Raw genomic sequence first — 26,455 nt, 5'->3', positions numbered from 1 at the left:
CTGCATTCTGAAGTTAGTAGTATCCTTCTCACTCATGAACTTATACTCATCTTACATTCCAGTGTGTCCACACACAGTACTACAGTGCTATTTTTGTTTTTAAAATGATCACAAACTCTATTGTCAACTCTCTTTTAACAGTTTTAGACATTTTATTTGTTAATAATTTAAAATTTTTAAGAAAGTTACATGAATAGTGTAATTAATTCTGTTATACAGTTAATCTAGATTCACTGATTTTTAATATTTTGCCACATGAATTTATCATTTCCTTTGATATACACTCATACGCACATATCCATCCCCCATATGCAATTTTTTGAACCTTTTGAGAATAGATTATATACATTATGTCCCTTGACCTCAGTGTTTATTTTGTAATATACAAGTGTCTTATCAAATTTTAAAATTTAATATTGATATATTTTATCTAATCTACCGTTTCTATACCAATTTTATCATTTGTCCCAACAGTTTCTCCTATAACAGCTTTTGCTAAGACTCGGTGTAGCCCAAGATTATGCACCAGATTCAATCATCATATCTCTTTATCTGCTTTATCTGGAATATTCCTTGGTTATTTGTTGTCTTTTATTATGTTTGCATTTTTTTAAGCACATAGGTCACTCGTTTCATCAGGTGTCTCTAAATTGGAATTCTCTTAAATTTCCTTATGATTATATTCAGCTTTTTGTCTGCAATACCATTTGTTATGATTACTAATACATCCAGACTTCTGTGTATCTGTTTTTATATACCAAACCTTTTCTTTGATTTTTGTTTTATTCTTTAACATTCTTTATTGGATAAGTGGATTACTCACTCCTCTTTTTATCTATATTGGTATAGACGTTCCCTTTGTGTTCTTTTAGTAGTTACCTTTGAATTTTTAATGTAATGCAACTTAAAGTCCTCATATCTTAATATTGCTGTCTAGTATTCCTATTCTTTTAACAAATGCCTTTAACTTAGTCATTTGCAGGGTGAAATACATAATGGGCATTCCTGATGTTTTCTTCGAGGGCAGGCACATAGACTTGTCACACCTTTGGCCTGTCTTCACCCCTTTATCCGTCCACCCCAGGTGGGGGGCAACGCTCTCCTCACGGATGAGCTCTGGAGGGGAAGTGAGCACGGAAAGCAGTTTCTTCCCTCCTCCTGTCTCAGTGGGAGCCGGCTGCTCCTGTGTGTATTTACATGGGGAGCAGCGCTTGCCGCCGTGAATGAGTACAGTTCTGCGGTTCACTGTGAAGAAGTCCACTGTTGCCACCATCTTACTTTCTCAAGTAGCAGTTTGTTAAGCAAGGCAGGCAAATTTGATCTCCAACTGCTAATGCTTATGTCTTATCTGGTAAGATCAATAGGTAGGTGCAAGAGGTGCACGTAATTTACTGAGCAGCCTCACGCCCCACTTCATAGTGCTTATTATCTTTACTAACCATAGTAACTTACTTTGATATATGAACTTTTTATTTTTTTTATTTTTTGAGACGGAGTCTTGCTCTGTCGCCCGGGCTGGAGTGCAGTGGCCGGATCTCAGCTCACTGCAAGCTCCGCCTCCCGGGTTCCCGCCATTCTCCTGCCTCAGCCTCCCGAGTAGCTGGGACTACAGGCGCCGCCACCTCGCCCGGCTAGTTTTTTGTATTTTTAGTAGAGACGGGGTTTCACCGTGTTCGCCAGGATGGTCTCGATCTCCTGACCTCGTGACGCGCCTGCCTCAGCCTCCCAAAGTGCTGGGCTCAGAGGCCCTTTTCTTTGTTTTACTACTATTATTTTGCTTCTTTTTGCTTTTTGAATCCTAGTGATGGCAGCAGCCGCCCATGTAGAACCATGGCTACCAAGACACAGGCTGCAGGGGGGAGGCGTGGCTGGGGCTACAATGCTCCATGGCGCAGGCAGCAGCCCTGCCCCTCTGGGCCAGGCCTCCCGCTCCGGGTGACGCTGCAGCCGCCCTGCCAAGGCTCCAGACACCATCATCTCTGTGATCTTGGGGGGCCAGGAAGGCTCCTCCCCGCCACCAACCCCTGCAGGCTCAGAATTGCCTGCCCCAGCCGCGTGGCTCTTCCCTGCTATTGCTGCTGGTGCCTGCTCCAATCTTGGAGGCCCCCCAGGGCTGCATGCTCTACAGAGAGCCTGCCACAGCCAGGGTGCAAGTGGGAGCCCCGCCCCTTCTCAGTTGGTGGGACGGGCCCTTCCCTGGTGCAGCTTTAGTCGTCCTCCCAGGCCCAGGAAGCAGAGGAATAGTTTGTGAAAAAGCAAGAATGTCAAAAAAAAAGAAAAAAGAAAAAAAAGAAAAAGCAAGAATGTCATAACTAGGTGGCTCGAGGTGGCTGCACCATTGGTGTGTAGGCAAACGTGGGGAGTGGGCTGAGGAAAGAAACATGGAAAGGCAGAGGTCAGATTATATGGGAATTGATTTTTTTTTTGGTTTGTCCCACACCGTTGCCCAGGCTGGAGTGCAGTGGCACCATTTCGGCTCAATGCAAACTCTGCCTCCTGGGTTCAAGTGGTTATCCTGCCTCACTCTCCCTGAGTAGCCAGTAGCTGAGATTATGAGCATGCACCACCATGCCCGGCTAATTTTTGTATTTTTGGTAGAGATGGGGTTTCACCTTATTGGCCAGGCTGATCTCGAACTCCTGACCTTGAGTGATCACCCACCTCGGCCTTCCAAAGTGTTAGAATTACAGCCATGAACCACTGCACCCGGCCTAATATATTATATAAGGATTACAGAGTCTATCCTGAAAAGGGTGAGGAACAACTGGAATATTTCAGGTAGAGGGTAAAATGATGAGGTTGCAATTTAGGAAATTTAAGCAATGGTAGAATATCATGGCGGACGTGAGGCAGCGCTTGAAACAGGGTCTGTGTGGAATCCATCATAATATTCTTAGTCTGAGACAACAGGAATGGAAGGGTGAGGAATAAAGAAAACAGCGGAGTGGTGTTTTAAAGATGGAGAGACGTGACTGTGTAGTCAGTCCATGATCAATGTGGCAAAACGGATCAGTGGGATAATTAGAATTATGAAATCATTCATGCACAACTGATTTTGTGACACCATGTGTGTTTCTTCTTGATTCACTGATAGCCTGAGTTGGAGCTGAACCTGTTTGAGTTTTGTGGCTATAATACACTGGTTTCTGTCTGTGTAGCTGCTTACATTATGTGGGTAATTTTTTAAAATAGTATCTCTATATATGATGTATATCATATATACATCTTAAAAACTTCCAACCTCAACTACCATGATATTTAGAAATAAAAGGTGATTTCACTTCCTCATTTTAGGTTACAACTTTATTTGTCCATGCTTCTAATATGTCTAAATTTAGCATTCATTAAATGACATAATTTTATGTAGTATTAACAGTTGGCGTGTCTAAATTATCCCATCTAACTGATATCAGATTAGAACTTGAAAACTTTATGCTACAATTTAGATGTGTAAATACTGATCCACTCAGACATAAAAAAGCTCCCTTTTTTACCAGCTGCATGAATGATGCTATCTTTAATTTTATTAGTTTTGGAACAATTTGGAGAATGTGATATTATAGCTGAATGGTGAAAATAATATTTTAAAAATGCTGACACAGCAAAATCAAAACGAAACAAGTCTCTCTGTTATTCTCTTTGCTGTCATCATTAAAATCAGTACATTAATAAGAGAGAACTTGGCAGCCGGGGCAGCACGGCGGATTGGCAGCCACAAGGGGGTGTTCCTCATGCTGCAAAGTTTACAAAATTTTATTCCAACTACATATGCCTCATTTTCCTTGGAATTCTGTCCCTTCACTTGAATATGCAACCTCATGGTACCAACCAAAAGCATCAAAACACTAGCAATTTCTGATATACTTTGGGGAAGGGAATCACATGTGTATTTCATCACATGGTACCACAGTATTCTTCCATGATGGAAGATGTTTTCAGACTTCGTTCTTCTATTTTTTTCTTTTTCTTTTAATTTTCAGACTTTCTTTTTTTATTTTCGTCCAATAGCTCATGCACAGATACGATACCCTGAGAGAGGATGCAAGTAATTCAAAGATCCACTAGAGTAATAAATAAATTTATATGTATCTTTTTTCCATGTGGTAGTAGATGGAAACTTCTGTCTATATGGAGCGCTAAAATCCTAGCTCACATCAAAGTGTGACTTAGAAATGCACACCGTGGCCTCCTTTGGCTTCTGTTTATCTTTCATATTACAAAGTAGAAGAAGGATCATAACTGGATAGTGCTCTTCATGGCCACTGAATCCACGTCAGCTCTAGGAGCTAGATCACTTAACATTTGGTCCTGATTTTTTTTCTGTTTTAAATATCTTTGATTTCTGCTCTTAACTTTATTATTTTTCTCCTTCTGCTTACTTCAGGTTTCTCTTGTTCTTCTTTTTCTAGGTCCTTGAAGGAGGAGATTAGATTATGTATTTGAATTTTTTCTCTTTACTATTATAGACATGTAATTTCCTAAGGTTTTCCCTCAGCACTGCTTTAAGTGTGTGTTATAAATTTTGACATGTTGTGTTTTTATTTCTCTTCAAGTCTCTCTCTCTCTCTCTCTCTCTCTCTCTCTCTCTATATATATATATATATATATATATATATAATTTTGCTTGAGGCTTCCTCTGTGACCCATGGTCACTATATATATCTATATAGACAGATATATATATCGATATATATCTTTAGAGATATATAGTTTATATATCTCTAAATATATATATATATATAGTTTATATATATCTAAAGATATATAGTTTAACTTCCAAATGTCTGGAGGTTTTTCTGTTATCGTTCCATTATTGATTTCTAGTTTGATTCCACTGGGGTCATAAAACACACTCTGTATGACTTCAGTTCTTTTAAATGTGTTGAGGTTTGTTTAATGGCCCAGGAGATGGTCTCTCATGGGTTAAGGTTCTGTAAGTGTAAAAAATGTTTCTGATTGAAGTATGAATGTTGGTTAGACTCCACTGGGTGATGTGTTTTCAGTTCTTACAGATCCTGGCTGATTTCTCTTCAGTTGTTTTATCATTGTTGAGAGAGGGATGTTGAAGTTCCCAACTTTAATTGTGAGTTTGTCTCTTTCTCCTTTTAGTTCTGTTTTTGCCTCACATGTTTTGCAGTTTTGTTGTTTCATTTATACACGTTTAGAATTTGTATGTTTTGGTGGATTTACCCTTTTATTATTAGGTAATACTCTTCTCTGTCTGCTAATTTTCTTTTCTCCACAGTCTACTTTGTTTGATGTTAATATAGCTATTCTTAATTTCTTTAGATTAATGGCTGCATAATATATTTTCCCCATCTTTTTACTTTTAGCCTACTCCTATCATTATATTTGACTTCAGTTTCTTATATACAATGTGTAGTTTGGTCATGTTTTCAAATTCACTCTGCCAATCTCTGTTGCTGAATTGATGTATTTGGACCATTTACATTTAATATGATTACTGATATGTTAAGGCTTAAGTCTGATATTTTATTTTTGTTTTCCATTCGTTCTGTCTTGTTTTGACTTCTCTGTTTTCATACCTTCCTGTGGGTCACTTGAACATGTTTTGATTTGTCTGTAGTGTTTTTAAGTATCTCTTTGTATAGCAATTTTAGTAGTTTTTCTAGATAGTACATTATAGGTACATAATTTATTATAGCCGACTGGTCTTGATATTTTACCAGTTCAAGTGAAGTATGGAATCCTTACATCTCTTTACATTTCTTTACCTTCTCCCATTCATAACAAAATGGTAAATATTTTCTCTCCATATATTTAGAACTACATTAGAGAATATTATATTTTTTAAACCCTCAAACATAATTTAGAAACTTAAGGGGAAGAGGAAAACGTATTTGCTTATACTTAACTCTTTCCTTTGTTCTTTTCTCTTTTGCAATGTTCCAAGATTCTTTCTGTTATGATTTCTTTTTAGAGAATTTTTATTAGCAACATTTTTTTAAAGATAGATCTGTTGGCAGCAAATTCTATTACTTTTTCTTCCTCAGAAAATGTCTTGGTTTCTTGTTCGTTACTGAAGGATTATTTTTCACTGGATGTAGATTCTTCCCTTGACAGTTTCCTTTCAGCACTTGAAAAGTAGATTACTTCCTTATGGACGCCATGATTTCCAATGAAAAATATGCCACCATTTAAATTATTTTTTTCAATATAGAGAATTGCTTATTTCTGTCTTGCTTTTTTCAGGACTTTTTCTTTGTCTTCAGTGTTCAGAAATTTGACTATGCTATGTCTTGGGGTGGACTTCTTAAGAGTTTTTTTTTTTTTCTATCATTTACATGCTTATGAGCTGTATTCGTCTATTTTCAAACTGCTGATAACGACATATCCCAGACTGGGCAATTTACAAAAGAAAGAGTTTTACTGACTTACAGTTCCACATGGCTGGGGAGGCCTCATAGTCATGGTGGAAGGCAAGGAGGAGCACATGGCATCTTACAATGATGGCAGCAGGCAGAGAGAGCTTGTGTGGAGGAACTCCCATTTAAAAACCATAGCCTGGTGCAGTCTGGGAGGCTGAGGTGGGCGGATCACCTGCGATCGAGAGTTCGAGATATGTCTGACCAACATGGAGAAACTCCGTCTCTAGTAAAAATACAAAATTAGCCAGGCGTGGTGGTGCATGCTGTAATCTCAGCTACTCAGGAGGCAGAAGCGGGAGAATCGCTTGAACCCAGGAGGTGGGGGTTACACTGAGCTGTGATCGTGCCATTGTACTCCAGCCTGGGCAACCAGAGTCCAGAGTTTTTCTGTTTGGATTTCTCTTAGATTCTTAAATATGTAGGTTTAGGTCTTTTGCCAAATTTGGGCCATTTCAGCCATTATTTCTTTGAGTACTTGTCAGCTTCACTCTATTTCCCCCCTCCTTCGGAGGTCTCAGTGGTAAGAATTTGAGATCTCATGTTGTAGTCCCATAGGTCCCAGAGGCCTTGTTTATTTATTTGTTTTCCAGTTTGTTTACTCTCCATTGTCAATATTGGGTTGTATGTTGTTCTGTGTTTTAGCTTCACTAATTCTTCTTTTTGCCTCTTCCATTCCACTGTTGAACGCATACACTAAGTTTTTAAAAAAAATTCTGTTACTGTGTTTTTCAGTTCTACAATTTCCATTTGATTTTTTATATCTTCTATTTATTTGCTGAGAGATTCTGTTTTTCAGTTGCTTCACGTATGTTCAGAATAGCTCCCTGAAGTATTTTTATTGTGGCTGCTTTAAACTATTTATCAGATAATTGCAACATCTTTGTCATCTTCGTGTTAGCCTCTATTGATTGTCTTTTCATTCAAACTGAGATTTTTCTCATTCTTGTGATGAGTGATTTTTTTTATTGAAATGAGGACATTTTAGGTATTATGTTACGAGACTCTCTGGGTTTTATTTAAACATGTATCAGTTGGCTTCCTCTGACATCCTCTGACAGAAAAGTGGGGAGTGAGTTGCCTCTTTATTGCCAGTTAGGGGAAGAAATCCCATCCCCTGGCACTCACTGATACCTGAAATGGAGAGTTTCCTGTTACTGCTGGAAAGTGATGGGAGTTCTGGATCTTCCAGTCCCTGGGCCCCAGTTTATTCTCTTGGGAAGGAGAGGAAGAAGTACATCATGAATGCTCCCTTATATGGTCCCACTGACAGCATGGAGAATGATCTTATGACTACTGAGTGATGGTGAAAGACCTATGTGACACCAACATATCAAGGAGAGGGAGGGGCATCTCATTACTCCTGGTTGGGGTGGAAGTCCAGGTTTCCCACAAAGTCTCCACTGACCCTGCAGTGAGGCAGCCTCATTACCATGTGGCAAGGATGAACGTCCCAGTTCCCTTCTCTGCCTTCTCTAACATGACCCCAATAGGGAGGCTGAGGTGTTTCTGCTCACCCTGGAGTAAGTGGAAGTCTAGGCTTCTCACTATCTTTGCTGGCATGAATATGCAGCCACTGTCTTTTCTTTGGCTGGAGCAGAGCAGTTATGCTCTGAAAGTTTTCTGTCTTGCTAAGCTGCTCCTTTCTGGTTCTTTGGTTAAGGATAGCAGGTCTTTCTACTGGGGGCTTGCTTTTATCTGCTCCTGTTGACATTTGGACTTGTCAGCTACTCCCGCTAAAACCCAAACTAAACCCCCCCAGGAAGTCACCATGGTGTTGTTCCTTGTATCCTACCATCTCTAGCCAGTGAGCTTTCTCCTTTGTCTTTCCGAGGCTTTTTATGTTTGTTTTATACACAACGTGCAGGGTTTTAAATGGTACTTAGCAGAAGGAATGAGAAAAAGTACTTCTATTTCATCTCTTTGGAAGTGGAAGTCTAATATTAACATCTAATTGAACCTGGCCACGACTTAGTGAAATGCTTAAGAAAACTTTTTTCTAATTCTAACACGTATTATCTTTTTTCACTATCTTGGTCCTATTAAATGTGCATTCCATATTATTCCCATCCAGTATACTATTATGATTATAGTAGCAGTGATAGTAGTGGCTGACATCTGTATGGTATTATATTTAGAAGTATAGTCATTTAATATTCATGATGATATAATAATTAGTTATCATTATTACTTCCTTAATGCAGATGAGGAACTAATGCACAGAGAGATTAATTTCACCAAGGTCTTTTAGCTGGGCTTTAGCTAAGGCGGACGTGGTCGCTTTCCTGAATTTCAGAGAATTTAGTGAACATTTCAGAGAACTCTTACTAATTATTTTAATTTGCAGTTCCTGGAGTTCAAACTTGAAGCACAATCTTCACCACTAGCTGTATTTCTGAAAGGGCCTCGATTTCTTCAGAACGCCTGCCACCAATAATGGTCATTCTAACAGTGCTTTCGTGATGTGTGTGGTGCCTGTTGGCACATGCACTCGTCACTGGGAGTCTTGTGCTGATTTATATCTTACGATGTCCCCGAAATGCAAGTCCCCGACCGATCCTTACCTGGACTTAGGATTTTCTTTGCAGTAAGAGCAACTTCCAGGCGTGAGGTACTATCGCCCTGCAGAAACAAGAAATCTGGCTTTCACTAACTAAAAGCAATGAATACCCCAAACTCAGAGTCTCTCTTTTGTAAAAGCCGCCCATGGTCAACGTAGATGTCATTTGTCTGTTTAAGCCCTTGTGGGACTTGGGGCTTGGAAAATTGATGCAATTACACAGTCACTGACTACAGCTTTGGTGGGGGTAATAAAATCTTTTGTCTCTAGCCCAGGAGTGTCCTATCTTCAGGGGCAACCATGAAATGGTGGCAGGCTAACTTGTAGCTTGCAGGTAGGGTAAAATACCTGATCCTTCACAGTTTTCACAGTGGTACAAGGTCCACTCTTGCTTTCTGAGTGCTCCGAGGAGCCCAACCCACACTTAGATAAGTGGGATTTATACATTGTTTCTTTAGGCAGGAAGAGTAAGTTAACATTTGAGTCCAGGCAGAAACAAATTTCTTTACCCTTCAGAAGCATGAACTTTATGATTGTGCCTGTGTAACATTACTAGAAATTTTAGCAGCTTAAAATTTCACCAGTTCATCATTCCATGCCTACAGCCACATCGACTGAATTGACCATTTGGCAATTTGTTATCGTCTAATATTATCTCCTTCTCACCATCCTGGGGATAATTCTAGCAGATACAGGCTAATGGTGTTTTTTTGTTTGTTTTTGTTTTTGTTTTGTTTTGTTTTTAGGGGGTTCCCAGTCCAAAAATAAAGGCAAATTGGAGAAATGGGATGAAAATTAATATGTGTCCTTCTGGCACCCAGGCACAGTAAAAAAAAAAAACAAGAACAGGCCAGAAGTTTAAAGATTTCTAATGAAGGGTTTCCACCACAGTTTCCTCCTGTTGCAGGACATTTGACAGAATATGCTGGCTCCTGAAGGCAGAGCCTTGAGGAGAAAGGTGGGCTTCGTGTTTCAGTGTTTTCCTTGCTTCTGCCTTCTGTTCTTTCATTTCCCAGGCCTTCCCATTGTGTAAACACACTTGTTCACGCTGTTTTTCTTGCTTCCTTTTTTCCCCCCATAGTTTGCTAAATATGCCTTTCAAGTATTCTCTTTAAAAAAAAAAAAACAAGTTTTTTTTTGCCTTCGTTCCTCCAGATTTTGCCTTCGTTCGCTTGATTTTCTGGGCAGAAGGCCCAGTCTGGTTGATACTTATTGTGCATCTATATCTTTTCAAAGTGATGCCTTTCTTTATTATTCTCATTCATTTATTTTCTCATTAGAGAATTGGGTGATGTGGAAAGGGGACCTCCCAGCTGATCTTTCAGGAGGAATACTTCCTTCTGTGTCTTTAAAAATATTCTTCTGTGGTGTTGGAAAATGAGGCTTAATGCCTGCCTTACATGCTTTGCTGCTGAGTAGAATGACATTTGTTTTGACCAGTGCCTGCTTCATTTTCTTCCCTCTTATTGAATCAGATAGAAATCATGCACATGTCTCTGTGTGTTTGCACGCCTGAGTGTAGTGGCGTTGCAAAGGCGAATGCTCTGTGTGTGTTTGTGTGTCTGTGGGTTTGTGTGCTGAGTGTGCTGCAGCGTGGATGCATAGGAAAATACTCTGCTGCACTTTGGCATGTTTATTTTGGAATGTCATTTCCAATCAAATCTAACATTTATAACTGGCCTCCCTTCATGGCTTTCTGGGCCACAGTTTAAATGCCCAAGAATAAACATGTCAGCTGTAAATGGAAGATTATGGCAGCAACCAAGACAGATTGCCATCTCATCAGCTGCTTAAAAATTAAAATTTCCTTCTGTGGCTAGACTTTCTTACAGCCATGTCTATGGACTGTGAAGAAAGCAGATATTTAGTGGAGTGAATGGATATAAGATGTTAAAATAACACAAAGTGCCTTGTCTGTCAGTAAAAGACAACCATGGAGAATACCAAGCTGAGCCAGAATGCTTTTTAAGAAATTTCTCTCAAGCAACCAGAATCTAGTGATTCAAGGATCTAACAAGAATACATTTTCTAGTGGGATATGTATTTTATAGGTATGGAAATGGAGAATTATATATTCACGTGTAAGCCTGTAAGTTTTAAAGACGCAAAGAGAAGTGTAACAAGTTTTATTTTTCTATTTGAAAGTAGAGTATTTTTCACAGATGACTACACTCAGCTTGCTGACACATTCTCTGGATTTATCAAGTGAAACTGCACAGTATCAGGAATGATTTGGCCATGTCCTCAGTAGGTATGAACTTCATACATCTTTCACATTTTAGAAGCCACCAGAAGCTGTCAGCTGGCCAAATGAAGGGGGGTATCCCACTGAGCTGGGTTAACATCGTCAAATGAATGCGATGAAATGTTACTTCATTAATGATGGCATGTTGTGATTCCATCAGAGCTTTCCCTTAGGAAACACTATGCAGTATGATACTTTTCTTGATTATTATAAAATATATGGATTCCTATCCTTTATTTTAGCAGGTTGGAGGCATTTGAATAAAAGATGTTTCATGAACAATCCAAACTGATTCTTTACCATAAAACTCTGACTTTTATTGCTGTTACAAGTTTGGACTTTCTCGGTAAAATTAAACAATCCTCTGGGTGCTGCAGTTTATTCCTTTAAAAATCAAGGTGTGGTGTTGTGGGTGGGGATGGTGGAAAGAGTGATGCATGATACGTTCACGGCCATTTCGTCATGCTCCCCTGATTTCATTAGAGATACCGACGGACGAGCAGCTGTTGACCTAGAAAGGTGGATCAATGCTTATGGCCATACCCTGTATTAGTTTCCTTATCTTTGCAAGTTGGGTCCTACTGGGTTTCAAATCCAGCTGCCTTTAGTAGCCAGAATGCTTAGGGCCACGCACATGAAGGATTTACTAGGTACTGCTTAACTCTGTTTTTGTTCACAAACAGGCATCAAGGATGGAGATGAGCTAAGGCTGATGATGTACACAGTACAAATAGTGCAAATAAGGATGAGAATACAAGCCCTGGTGATTAAAAAAGGTCAATAATGTTTTTCAAGGAGCACTTAGCTTTTTAAATGATTGTTTAAAGAAATGTTGTTTCCATGTATTAAGTCTGAATTGTCCTTAGATGAATGGCAGGAAATTATGTCTGTCTTTTCTTTAATATGTCTGTGTTCATCCAAACACAATAAAGTAAAACACTGAAGCTTCTCTGTATGATTCAAGTCCCCTAACTTATCTTTATCTGAATATTACAAGTGAAAAATCTTGGTAGATATGAATAAGAACTAAATTATCTACAAAATTGATTTCTCATTTTATTTTTTTTTTTTAAATTTTGACGTGACCTACAGGACATCACTTATAACACAATAAAGAAAGAAAATATTATTCTTTAATAGAGATTACAAAGTTGACAGTAAAAATTGCATCATGATTGGTTGAAAGAGATATTGATAGGACTTAATAGTCCTCTACTTTAATCGCTACTGTTTCCAATTAGGCAGAGTTGGTGTTTGTCAGCCTGAAAATTCTGGACTCTGACTTCTAGAGCCTCTACAACTCTAAAATGTTCGTGTTCACTGCTGTGCTAACTTTACATTTAAGCATTAGTAATGATATTTTTAGATAATTTTAATGTTTTTTATAGTAGTTACGAATACACTGACTTTTTTATCCCATGCTTACTGTAAAAATAAGATTAGCCAGTGATTATCTAATGATATATATTTGACAATCCCCTGGTTATGGTAAATTTCACACATACTGACGTTACTTTGAGAAAACTGATTTGTATCCGTCCTCCCATCCCAGGAGAAGGTTCTTACCATCTCAGTAATGTCCAGCAGATGATACGAAGACGCGGGTCAGCTGGTGAGCACATGTGGGATTATAAGAAAATTGGCCTGAAACAGCTCAAATTCACCAATAAGCCATCCCATGCATGGTATTTTATTTATCAGGAATCTTAGTAAACACTTCCATCATAATTCTCTTCCAGGTAGCCTTGGCACAGCTTGGATTTCTTTCTTCTTATGGTCTTTATAACTCTGCTTGCACCAACTCTGTTATAGCAGTAGATGACTGAGGGAAGTTAGCTGGTTTGGTAGCTCTAAATACCATCCCCAGGACTTGGATTAATAACCAGCAGAACATTTATTGTTGAAAAATGAATTCACTCCTTGTCTAATGCTTTAACGTAAGAAATTTCTCCCTCGATTGGTTTGAGCCCTTTCTTTAACTCACATTCATTAGCGAGCTAGGAAGTGTATTGTTGGACTACTGGTAATTCTTAGCAGTGTGGAAAGACCACTATGTTCCGTGTGTTAGTATCTAACACTTGTTGAGCAGAAGCTTTATGTGCTAAGTGCATTGGCAGGTGCTGTATATTTAAAGCGGAAAGTACAAGGAGTACTTGTTCCTTCCCCTGAGTGTAAAAGGAGTAGGTGGAACTCAGTATGGAAACTAGCAAATTTGAGTGTAGCTGACATGGGTGGGGGGGTATGCAGATCTTGGCCAGTAGCAGGAAAAAAGTAGGTAAGTCATATATGCATACCTAAGACCGAGACTCACTAGGGCATAAGAAATTGTGTGAAATTATTTGAAGTTATTGAGATAAATTTTTGTTTTTAACGAAGGCAGAACTTTTCTAAATGTCGGCTTTGCGAACTATATCTTATGTATTTTCAGTCCATGTACCAAACCGTACTACTAGTCTCTCCTCCATCAGAGACTAACAAAAACATCATGAAGATTCACCTGCTGTTGTGGTGGCCTGAACGATGCAGGAGAATGGTTTCCAAGGGGGTGTATCACCAGTCATAAAACCTGAACACATGTTATTGATTCTAGAGCCAAGATGTTGACACCATCTGTGTCCAGATCAAAATTAGATAAAATAACATTAGATTGCTATAATTACAGAAAGTAGCATATAACTTGAGACAAAGTTTCTAAAATACTGCATTACAGAACACTTAGTAATTCAATCTTCCATTGCTCCCTAGTTTAAACACAATGACTATTCATTACTGCGCTGTCCTCCCAAAACTCCATTGGAGCCTTCTAGTTAGCGCCTAGTCTTTCACTCTCTCTGGAAAACCTTTTCTGTTTTACATGAACATTTTAGAGGTGTAGAGGCTGTGGAAGTCAGAGTACAGGCTTTTCAGGTTGAGTAACACCAACTCTGCCATATTGGTAACAGTATATAAAGTTATATACATCAAACATGAACAGAGATAAAGTTACATACATAAACTATGAAACAATTCCTTCCCTTCCTTATTATTTGCCTGTCTGCTCAGCAAAGCTTCTCTCCTCTTTAGTCTCTGTTTCTGCCCAAAATCAGTCTGCCCGCAGGCCTTTGATCTCAGTTTCTTCTGTTCCAATAGTGTATCTTAGATTTATTCCTTCTTTACTAAGTTCTTTTCCTCAACCTATACACATGCTCAAATAGCCTATCCTTACAGAAACTCTCTTGTGATCCTGAAATGCTCTCTAATTAGTATCCATTCTCTTTTCTTTCTCATCCAATGTCTTTCATTAGTCCAATAAAAGTTTGTTGAGCAGCTATTATGTGCCAGGTACAATGCTAAACTTCTTTAATTCTGTGATCAATATAAGACTTATTCTTTTTCAGACTCAAAAAGCATATATGTATTAAATTAGAAATATAAATTGGGAAAACATAGAAATGTATAAAAAATAAATAAAAATTACAAATAATCCTACTCACATGCCAAACACTGATAATATCAATATATAACCAACCAACCACATATGCGCATGTGTACTGCTGCCTATTGGTAATGATATATTTTAGATACAGGTAGAGTAAAAATACGAAATATGCCTTACAATGTAAATTATTTTAAGTTTGTAATTGTAATTATTGTAAGTATTTTAATGAGATGTTTCTCACACTCTTGAATAGTGTTGGAATGCAAATTTGTGCTAGTTAATGGTCCTGGGTTGCAGACCCAACTTCTCATTGTATCCTTACATGACAGAGAGGCCTGTCCCTTCTCTAAGGACACTCACCCTGTTCATGAGGGCTCCATGCTCACACTCTAATTATCTCCCAAAGACCCTGCCTCCTAATGCTATCACATTGGGGGTTAGGATTTCACGTACGAATTTTATGGGAACACAAACATTCAGCCCATTGCAATGCTCTTTTTCCCTTCTGTAAAGTTGTTTCTGGGGTCTGGCTGTCCTTCCAGGACACCTTCACCACAGTAGGGCCATGTGACCAAGCGCTTATTGAAAGTGGTGTGTGTTGCTGATGGGCCAAAATAGTGAAGAAGTGGGTATTCTCCAAGCTCTGTGACTTCTTTCATCTGTTCACTGGGTCACAATGGCCAGGGTCACCTTGGAAGCCATGTGTTGAGGATTGGCAGAGCCCATATCAAAGTAGGGTCATGAATGACCCCACAGAGTAGAACACTTCCACAGCCCGGGCCCCCCTCTCCTCCCAACTGCCGGCTGGATTTACAGAGTGAGAAACAAAATGTCATGGGATTAAGCCACTGAAATATGGAGTTTATCTGTTATATTGATTAGTGTTACTTTAATATAGGAACTAGTATCTTAAAGTGAGTGCTAGTATAATAAATATCCTAAAACATGTGACATTGCTTGAGATGCCAGGCCGGGAACAGTAAAAGACTTTGCGCTGAAGCATGGGAAGACAGAGGCCCAGGGTATGGGGTAACAAAACATTTGGTTAAACTGTCTCCAAAAATAAGTTTAAAGATCACCAATTTGCCTGTAGCCGTCACTGCAGAAAGTGAAAATAGAATCTTTGTAGGATGTGTTGGTTGAATGCAGACTAGATTAGTTTCTCAGGGCTACCACAAACGGGGCCCGTGAAGCAACAGAAATTCATTCCCTCATCGTTCTGAAGCCTAGAAGTCCAAAATCAAGTTGTCAGCAGGGCGCTTCTCCTTAAAAGCTCTGGGAAATAATCCCTCTGCGTCTCTTGGCTGCGGGTAGTAGCGGTTCACGCTCCTTCACACTCCTTGGCTTGGAGCTGCATCGTTTTAATTTCTGCCTGTATCTTCATCCATCTTCACACGTCCATCGCTGTGTGTGTGTGTGTGTGTGTGTGTGTGTGTGTGTGTGTATGTGTGTGTCTCTAAATCTCTCTCTCCTTATAAAGTTACCAATCCTTGGAGGTAGGGCCCACCCTAATCCAGTATAACCTTATCTTAATTTGATTATATCTGCAAAGATCTTAATTCCAAATAAGGTCACACACACAAGTATCAGGGATTAGGTCTTCAATACAGCTTTTCCAAATTCAATTCAATTGTGGAATTCCACCACTCAACTCACAAAATGGACATTGGAAAATTACATGGCCTCAGGCAAAATTTTTCTGTTTGTAGGCAAAAGTTGAGAGAGAAGAGAAATAATACACGTGTTTGGCGTTTGTTGGAAAAGCAGAATGCTGCTGCGTTCGGTCACATGGGGAGCCAGACTGACCAGGGTATCTAACACATTCAACATGGGGCTTCGAAGTCTACTGGGGTGTGGGGAATAGATCCTGTATGTAGGAATGGGGATGCGCATGGATACGTTTTGACCAGAGAAGAGGACTGTGGCAGAGAAGGCTAGCTATGCAGAGAGATCCTGTTCCCCTTCCATACTAGAAAATGCTTGTTGGGAGTAACTGCGTATTTAAGGACATTTTTCACTTCCCCTTGCATCTGAGGGGGATGGAAGGAATTTATTTTACTTCCATCTGGTTAAGAAGTGCATATGCCTTCTCCTTTCTCTCCTCCTCCATCTTCTGACTAGATATATTCAAGATGACTTTAGGCTCTGCCTGTTTAATAGGGTGGGACTTGTGTCAGACCAGATCCCTTAGCAACTGGTTGGAGAAATAAAGATATATTTTGTTAAGCCACTGAGAATTTAGGGCTTATCTGCTATGGTAATAAAAAATTTTACCTTTACCAACATATAAAGTGTTCCTTAATTTATTTGAAATATCTTCTATGGTTAGGCATTTCAGATGTTTTTAGGTTTCCACTGTGACAATAATATTAACCTGTGAAGTTTTGGATCAATTCCCTCCCTCCTTTTTTCTTTTCTTTTCTTTTGTTTTCTTGCCTTTTCTTTTCTTTTCTCTCCCCTCCCCTCCCCTCCCCTCTCTTTTCTTTTCTCTTTTCTCTTCTCTCTTCTCTCTTCTCTTCTCTTCTCGTCTCTTCTCTTCTCTTCTTTTCTTTTTCTTTTCTTTTCGAGTCTCACTCTGTCACCTAGACTGGAGCACAGTGGCGCAATCTCGGCTCACTGCAACCTCCACCTCCTGGGTTTAAGCAATTCTCCTGCCTCAGCCCCCGAGTAGTTGGGATTACAAGCATGCACCACCATGTCCAGCTAATTTTTTGTATTTTTAGTAAAGACGGGATTTCACCACGCTGGTCAGTCTGGTCTCTAACTCTTGACTTCAGATGATCCACGTGCCTCAGCCTCCCACAGTACTGGGATTACAGGCATGAGCCAAGCCACTCTGCCCGACCTCGTCCCTGCTTATTTCTTTGGAATACATTCCTAGTGTGAAATGTGGGGGTTATGAGAGGCTGTCAATATTCGTTGCCTTTCGGAAAGAATATTTCAATTTGTAATTATTTCTACCAGAAATGAATGGTAGTACCATATTTTTACACCATTGTCAACATACTTTGCAAAAATTTACCAAATTGACAGGAGAAAGAAAAATCTTATCTTGACTAACTTTGAAGTGTAGCCTGTATGGGTTGCCATCACTTCATCACCTTTTAGTCACTTCTAAACCTATTACAATTTGTCTTCCTCACCATTAAGCAAATGAAAATGTGCTTGTTAATGGTCTCTAATGACTTCTGAATTATCAGATCCCATGGACGTATTTAATTCCTTGTCTTACTTTATCTCTTTGTATTACTTTAACAATGAAACAGAAGCTTTTTCTTTCTTATTTTCTTATTTCTTCACTTCTGCTTTTGTCTTTTCTGTAATATTATTATGATGACAGCTCTATCTTTGTGACCATTCCTTCTCAGTTCGCTTTCTGGATCCTGTTTCTCTGCCTGGTCCTGCATGTTTGAGCTCCTTAGTGTTCTGTCCTTGTCCTCATATTTTGTATCTCTACCCCTGCTCCCAAACCTACCTCTCGTGTGTTAATGGCTTTCTTATCTATGTGGTCAGCTTGACCTCTCACAGACCCTGTATCAGGTACCTACGGGACATCCTCCACCTGACCATCCCATAGAGACTTCTAAACTAAACAGAACTGAATTCATGATCTCCTCCTCCCTCAAACCTATCCTTTCATCTTTACTTCCTACATAGGTTGGTAACTCCGCTCTTTAGAACGTTACTCACTTCCCTAGGGAGTTGGAGTCGATCGGTCTTCTTGAGTGTTCATGTTCACGTTCTCTTGAGTGTACACTGGACCCAGTGACTTGTTTCTAACACACAGAGTAAATAAAAGTAGGGAGATATCACCTCTGTGATATAGAGAGGTAGGTATAGAAGGGTATAGCAGTGTGATTTATCTTCTGTATAGGGTATATCACCTCTGTGATATAGGAGTAGGGTATAGAAGACTGTGATTTCCATCTCACTGGTATACTCTTCTTCAGTCTACGCCGAGCTTGCTGTAATGGACAATGCCAGATGGTATGGCGCTAAGCCAGCAAGGGGCTGAAGCCCTAAGTCCAACAGTCTTTGAGGGTCGGGATTCTGCCTGCAGCCACCGAGAGAGCTGCGAAGCTGATTCTAGCTCTCTCGAGCCCCGAGATGGCTATGGTCTTAAATGTCAGCTGGATCACAGCCTTGTCAGAAATCCTGCAGCAGAATACCCAGCTAAGCTGTGCCCAGATTTCTGAACCACAGGAGTATTAAACAATAAATATGTGTTATTTTAGGGCATAAGTTTTGGAGTACTAATTTGTTACACAGCAAATAAATAATACAGGGAATAAGACAATGGCAAGATATTATGCTAAAATTTATGAATTTTTACCTTTGAAATGTGTGAATATTAATGAGGGAAATTCATAGTGATAATATTTGAATAACTTCATATAAAATATGTCAAAATAGCATATTTTAACTTTTGTCAGCATTTGGTGTACCAACAATATTTTTCTTCAACATGTTTATTCATTCTTGGCATAATAAACTGTATGAAAATTATAAGTGCATATTTAAATGGCTAAGAAATTACATAAATGTTGATTAATTATAAAGTAATGAGAGTATGTGGCTAAATTAAACCTCAGTTATTTGACAGAAAGCTGTAATTGATCAAAGCGCTGTCCCTTGAACTTACCTTGATTAGCATTTCCTGTGTAATAAAAATGCCCCAGATTCCTTGAGAATATGCAGTGTTGGTTCATTCAGTGAAAATTTGTGTTATAATTTTACATACACAACTACATGGTAAGTGGCTGTAGTTCCCAATACATTGGCTAATTGGGTGGATGTGACTTAATTTAAGTAGCTGTCTTGTTTAATTCATTATCTTAATACTTTAACCCTCCCCCTCTACATTTCAAATTACTTCCAGGATGAAATAGAATGCTGTAGTTCTAAGGATAGAAAAACATTACTTCTGAGCAATATTTCAGTCAGAAGTCAGTAATCTTGATAGCTGGTGTTACATTTGCCTCATCTAGTGGGGTGGATATAGATGTTCTTATAGCTCAGAGAGAATCACCAAGGTACTAAACACATGCATAGGACAAAGACCAGCATCATTAGGAAGGGCAAGTATCGCAGCATATTTTATTGTGTGCTATGGCTGCATGATGAAGTTTGGTGCCCTGACAGCCATAAATCACATTCACAGATTAAACTCATTTTCTATGTCCTAAAGGAGCTTTTCTAGATTCAGTCATTAAATTTTTAGTTTAACCATTTTCATATGTGGAAAAACTGATGTTTTTTTACAGAGATGTAATGGTTATCCTTACTCTGGAGAAATTTACTGCATTATATTGCTGAGGCTTAATAGAGATTTAGGTTTCATGTCGGGAATATACTGAAGATAAAATTTAATGGTGCATTGAACCACTGAGGTGGGTTGTCATCATAAGTCATACAAAAAAGCCGTCAGTGATGAGACTTGCTATCTTCCCACTGAAAGAAAAATATGAAAAACCAGATTTAAAATAATGCCTTGTACCATAAATTTTTATTTCCATGTACTTTTGCCTGTCACCAAGTATCACAGATCATTTCATTCTTTGATGTGTTGACTGTAAGTCTACATTGAACACTAAAAATAACATCAAATAGTGTCTTATTAACCTGATTTAAAACAATGATTTTTCCCTCTTTATATTTTACAGCACAAAAACTAAGCAGATGGATTTAGATGATTGAGTGGTTTTTTCCCCTGGGATTTTACCTGCAAAATGAATCTCCAGATATTCTGTATGTCCCCATAAAAATATATTTTTCTCCTTTTTTTTTTGAGATGGAGTCTCATTCTGCCGCACAGGCTGGAATGCAGTGTCACGGTGTCACTCACTGCAACCTCTGCCTCCAGGGTTCAAGCTATTCTCTTGCCTCAGCCGCCCAAGTAGCTTGGGTTACAGGCATGTGCCACCATGCCTGGTTAATTTTTGTATTGTTTGTAGAGTCGTGGTTTCACCTTGTTGGCTAGGCTGGTCTCGAACTCCTGATCTCAGGTGATCAGCCCACCTTGGCCTTCTAAAGTGCTAGGATTACAGGTGTGAGCCACCACGCCTGACCTTTTTTCTCCTCATTTTGGATATCACATGAATTAGCTTTTCTGTGAAGCACCATTTGCTCTGTCCTTTCTATGTATTTCCTCCATCAAAAATTTCAGAGCCGTGTTTTATTCCTTCAAATGTCTTCCAGGCAATTGTTTAGAGCAGCACTACATTTAAATAGAACCTCGTTTGATGATGAAAATATTCTATATCTTTGTGTCTGCTACAGTGTACATACAGTCCTAAGTGCCTATTAGTCACCTGAAATGTGTCTAGTGCAATGGAGGAACTAACTTTTGAATTTCATGACATTTTAAGTAGTTAAAATTTAAATAGTCACATGTGGCTACTATATCGAACAGTTCAGTCTAGATAACCGAGTGATAATGTGGGCTTTATTTTAAATTTATTGTTCCTTTCAGTTAGAACTCACGATGTTCTCTTGGTGTTTAATCTTTCTTTGTTTTATTTCATTTTACTGAGTGTTTATTATGTGCCAGGTACAGTGCGATATTCATCAACACGGATGCTTATCTGTTTCTGTTGTTTTTATTTATTTCTGAACTCCAATTGGCCACTAAGCCTCACAGAAAACTATCTTTGACCCCAGTGTGACCTGAAGATGCAGTTTCTTGAAACTTCCACCTGGAACACCAGGATTCTCTCAGCCACATGCCTTCAGTAGCGAGGCTGCCTTGCTGTGATCTGCCTCTGTCACCATCCAATGGGGACAAGTCCTAGGTGCAGAGCCAAGAGAACAATACATGTGACTTGATGTAAAGTACGTTAATCAAAGGCCTTCTGTCTCCCTTTTTTGTCTTTTCCCAAAATTCTCTCTGAGATTTTCCATTAAAGGAGTAAAAATTTCTTCAAATGGAAAAAGAACCTCATATTGTAATGTCTATGGGATTTTCATAGACTCTGAAAACCAAACTCCAAATTCCTAAATACCTAGACACTGTTGAAAGCACTTTACTTGAGAGCATTCAGGTATTATAATAACAATTACGTAAATTTTTCAGAACACTTCTGCCTGATTGGATTAAGATCAAATTTATTAAAATATGTCTGAACCAATTAAGTAAATTGTGATATAATGTAAAGTACAAAACACCCACCAATGATAATAATTTCTATCAACATTTCACATCTGCAGTTAACTTGAAGCAGATGCTCTAAGACATGGCCCATTGTTTTACATTTGCATGTGACAACATGTTGTGATGTTTTCTTTTTAATTGTAACATCATGTCATGCAGCTTTTTAAAAGTACATGTGTGGTGAGTGTCAAAGCCTGAGCTAAAATTTCATTTCCAGAACTCTTTGTAGCATTTCCAATGATCCTGTCTTTTTTCCGTATACACCACAGAATTCAACAGAGTTGGATTGCTGAGAATAAAATTATGGATTTCTCCATAATGGACACACACACTTTTTGTTTGTGCTGTTTCCTATAGAATGGATGATGAGTCAAAATTGTTCGTTTATGTTTTTTCACAGAAGGATCTTCTGTGTCATAGGCCCGCAGCAATCTGGATGTTCAGTGGTCCTCCTGTCATTAATAAGTGAACGGATGAGCTATTCTGATAAGGACTGGGGAGCTTTCGCCATTCAAGAGCAAATAGGAGAACTGGGAGGATTCCTCAACTTAGCTTTTCTTTTTTTGGTTGTAAAGTGACTGTGAACAGAGGTAGAAGAGAAGAAAAGCTTTTAAAAACATCTTCCATTAAGAAAAATGTGTATCTTCATTAAGACCTATCTGAGTAAAATTACTAAAACATAGTGGCTTTCTTGAGATAGAATGGAATGAAAGGCGTATTAGGGAGTATGAGGGTATGAAGATTTTATTAACATACTTCTAGAAGTGTATTAAATGTCTGCACAGAAACTATAATTCGAGATCAGTGGTGAAAAGAGAATAAAGGAATCACGTGGATATCAGCTCTGAGGCCTGTGGCGCCACTTGTTTCTGGACTTTCTATAGACATTTGCTGGTGACCTGCCCAGGCAGGCTGGAGTCCCCTTTCTCATAGCAGCCTGTGCTCCCGTCCTCCCTCCTTCCCTTCCTTCCTTCCTTCCTTCCTCTTTCCTCCATCATCCCTTATGAAACGCTCGTTGTGCAGTTACTAGGTGCTGTGTGAGCATCTGTAGTCTCCCCTCACCCACTTTTCCATTTGGGCCACTAGGCCGGCCAGTGAGTGCACCAGTACCAGGGTTCCAGGAGCCGTGCATGGATCCCCAGTGGGCAGAGCCGGCCATAGCATTTGGAAAGGAAGGGAGAGAACTGGAGACAATGCCTAGGAACAAAAGCAGAGTCCAGACCCAGGCATCAAGCGCAAATCCAAAGGCTCTGGATGAGTCAGTTCCCAGCAGAGGGACTGCAAGTAGGCACAGAAGGAAGGACAGCAGGAAGCACTCGTCCGGAGAGGGCCCGCAGAGCCGGAAGTGACGACACATCCAAGGTTGTGCTTGACTTCTGCACTGTCTCTGCAACCTGTAAGTGCATCTGAGCCAGTTCAGGAAGGAGGAAATCCGAAGTATATCAGAAACAGCCTCTTAACATCAAGGAGATTTTGGTCTAGATTGTTTATTGCTCAGGAGAAGGCTCCACTTTTTAAAAAGATATGATGAGATAGGATTTAGTTGGGATAGAAAAGGTTATTAAACCACGGGACACCCTTCCTTTACAGAGTGTAACCATTACTACCCCTTTTGTTTGTCTGTTTTTCTTACTTTTCTCACAGAGGCAGTTCCTGCATTAGTATTGATAAATGTGTGCTCGCTCCACTTGGAGTGTCTTCAAAGCGTAAATCACAGCATTGATGGTGCTGTGGTTTGGCTCTTCCAGCCCTCTTAACAACGGTCTGATGGACTTGGCGAGAGTCTAGCCACGTGTCCTGGCTCCGTCACTCCCGTGGCTGAAACACGTGCACGCCCACGGATGGGGACCCCGTGGTAGAGAGGTGCCTCTACTTGTCAAATAGACGGATTCCAAATTCTGAAATATGCCTCAGGAATATAGAAACATAGAAAAGGAGTCTTCATCGCTGTAGGGTCTCATTCACAACATGGAGGAGGGATGGAAGGGAGTTTTTGGTATAAATTATGCCTCATAAAAATTCTCCACATTATTTTTGTACTGTACGAGGGTAGTAGGAAATTAGTTGATGGTTAACAATCAAGCTGGAAAAGAATATCCTCAATTTTTCACATGAAAAATGAAAAACTACAACTCCTTCCAAATATATGTATGTTTCTTTTCTGAAGATAGACATGTGTGTGTATGTGTGTGTCATACAGCATTTATTTTTTCTTTCTTCATTAATCAACAGTAAAAATATAGAAAATGATGCCAAAGAGAATTTCTGATTTTTCCTTCCTTGTTTTCTATTACAGTGTATTATAAATATTAGTGTCTTTAAACACAAGACCATGCATGGTGGCTTAAGTTGGGTTCTTCTTGGACCACTCTCTTTAGATCCAGGTGTTTATATTGTTCTTCTAAGTGCATTCTTGTTTCCTGAGATCCACAAAGCTTGATCTCATTCGTGGAAACACTTGGCCTACAATCAACTGTGGCTCTCACTGTGGTCCCCAGACTGGCAGCCTCTGCATCACTGGGAGCTCCTTTAAAAGTCAGGTTCTTGGGCTTTACCCAAGACCCACTCAATCAGAAACTCCAGTAGGGGGAAGGGGGGCTAGCCATCTATGTTTTAACAGGGTGAGGCTGACGCTGGAGCAGGCTTTACTGCTCCTAATAGTTGCAGAAACTTGAACTAGATGATTAAGTTCCTTAAATTTCAGTTTCTTTACTTGTAAAGTGAAGCTAGTGTTATTTACTGATCGGACTATTAGGAACACCAAGTTTAATACATCGTCTAACACACTGTATGTATCACTTAATAAGTGTTTTCTTCCTCTTCCTTATCCAGAGCATTTTCCTACCCTCTTCCCCCTCACCTGCCTCTAGACCAACAATATATCAATTCTGGTTTTATAAGGAATTAGTCAACATAAAAATTTCAGTGTAGATCTTGCATCAATTTGGTGCAATGCAATACTTGGGGGCTGTTTCTAGTAGGACATCTTTAAAACAAAATGCTGAGCAACTGCTGTGTTGTTTTCTAGGTTAAAAAGAATCCCCCTAAAGAAGTAGAGGTCCCAACTTTTACATCTTGATCTTACTGCAAAGAATATAGAACGTTTAAAAGGTAGGGTCTCTTTATGTCTCTAGGCACTTTTATGCTTCCCTCATCTCCTAGAAGAACCAGGAGTGACTCCTTCATCAGACATCGTCTTTCACTTGGAGTTTAAAGCATTTTGCTTCTATGACACCCTTTTTTAAAATGGCCTTTTTGATGGGGAGAGGGAGCGGGTATCTTGATGAATTCTAGACTGCTTTCGGCACAATCCGTTTCTGAAAGCTGAGGAAGATGGATCCTGTTTTGTCATCTAGCTTCTAGCTAGTCAGTGCATGTTCCGTAGGGACCAGCAGCAGTGGTCACACCTGGGAGCTGGTGAGAAATGAGGACTCTCAGACCCTCCCTAGGCCTACAAAACCAGAATCTGCATTTTCATAAGATCTTCAAATAATTTTCACTCGTATTACTGACCAGGCATGGGCTTTTGATGCTGGATGAGTTCATTGTATCTGTTTAGGCAAACAGATATGAAAAATTAAAGGGAACTTTTCTGACTGTTTGAATACACCTTATTTTCAATGAAAATTTGAAAGTGCTTCCTGTGGCTCACAATGGACCCAAAATTAGAACTAAATTCTGCCTACACGCGTTTCTTTAAACTATCACCTAAGGGATATAAAGAGGCAAGTTTAGAACTCACTAAATCTAGAAGACATAACTGTAAATAAGACCGTGATGCAGGAAGTTAGTTGGTTGGTGGTGTCCCTGCATCACCTTCTTGGAGACCGTGTTGCCCATCCTGTAACCACACACTCTTCTTATGCTTTCTCCAATTCCCTAAGCATTGACTGGAGCATTTCCATTAATGGAGTTGCCTTTCTCAGAGATTTTTATTACAGGGTTTTAAAAATGAGGCCTTCAAATTCTTAAGACCAAAAGGAATGAAAGTATGACTGTGATTATAAGATTCTAGAAATCATCACGGGTTGAACTTTGGGAGTAAGAGCTCCTGTCTTGAACTCTTTAAAACATGCTAGGGAGGTGACTGCTGATTTGTTAAAGTCTGTCTGTATTCCAAGAACTATATTCGGTGTGAGGGATACTAGGGAACGGTGTCCTCTTCGCAACACTTGGAGTCTATTTTTCTCTTGGGTATACCATCTTGTACGATTTTGAACCAGCAGAATACTAGGGTGTACCCAAATTTGTAATGTAGCTGGTGCCCCCTGCTGGAAAAGGGTTACTTAAATTTCCATCTTTTGGGCCATCTGTGCCAGCAACCCTGTTAAGACACAGCCTTGCCAACGTAGCCTACGGGTATAAGAGTAAGTCATTTAATTAACCTCTGCTTCAGTTCCCTGACATACAAGAGTAGAATAACAATAGCAGCCAATCCAGAGCTTCTTGTTGAAAGGTAGAACTAATTAGGGATGACAGTAGAATACTTCATGAAAACTGGATACTAAATAGTGATAAATGTCTGAACATGCCTCTAGTGTTCCTCTGGCAGGAAATGACAATGTGCTATGTATTATTACTAGGCTCGATGTTGCTAATTTTATCTGGTTATTAATTTTCACTGGTCTTAAAGTTGAAATGCACACACACACCTTCATCCACCCCAATCAATATTACATGAGTGGAAGACTTTTGC

General features: G+C 39.4%; 1 long non-coding RNA gene across 1 annotated transcript in view; it reads left to right on the top strand.

The window, feature by feature from the left end:
- The window catches only part of LOC111524982, a 65,014-nt gene extending 40,993 nt beyond the window's left edge, over positions 1-24,021 (top strand). The window contains exon 2 of the long non-coding RNA XR_002725920.3: positions 22,029-24,021. This is a non-coding gene — a long non-coding RNA (uncharacterized LOC111524982). The remainder of the gene's footprint in view (positions 1-22,028) is intronic.
- Positions 24,022-26,455: the final 2,434 nt, after the last annotated feature.

This window comes from Piliocolobus tephrosceles, chromosome X (genome assembly GCF_002776525.5).
Source record: "Piliocolobus tephrosceles isolate RC106 chromosome X, ASM277652v3, whole genome shotgun sequence".
Taxonomy (NCBI): Eukaryota; Metazoa; Chordata; class Mammalia; order Primates; family Cercopithecidae; genus Piliocolobus; species Piliocolobus tephrosceles.
Note: the sequence above shows the minus strand (reverse complement) of the source record. Positions and strands in the feature narration are given on the sequence as shown.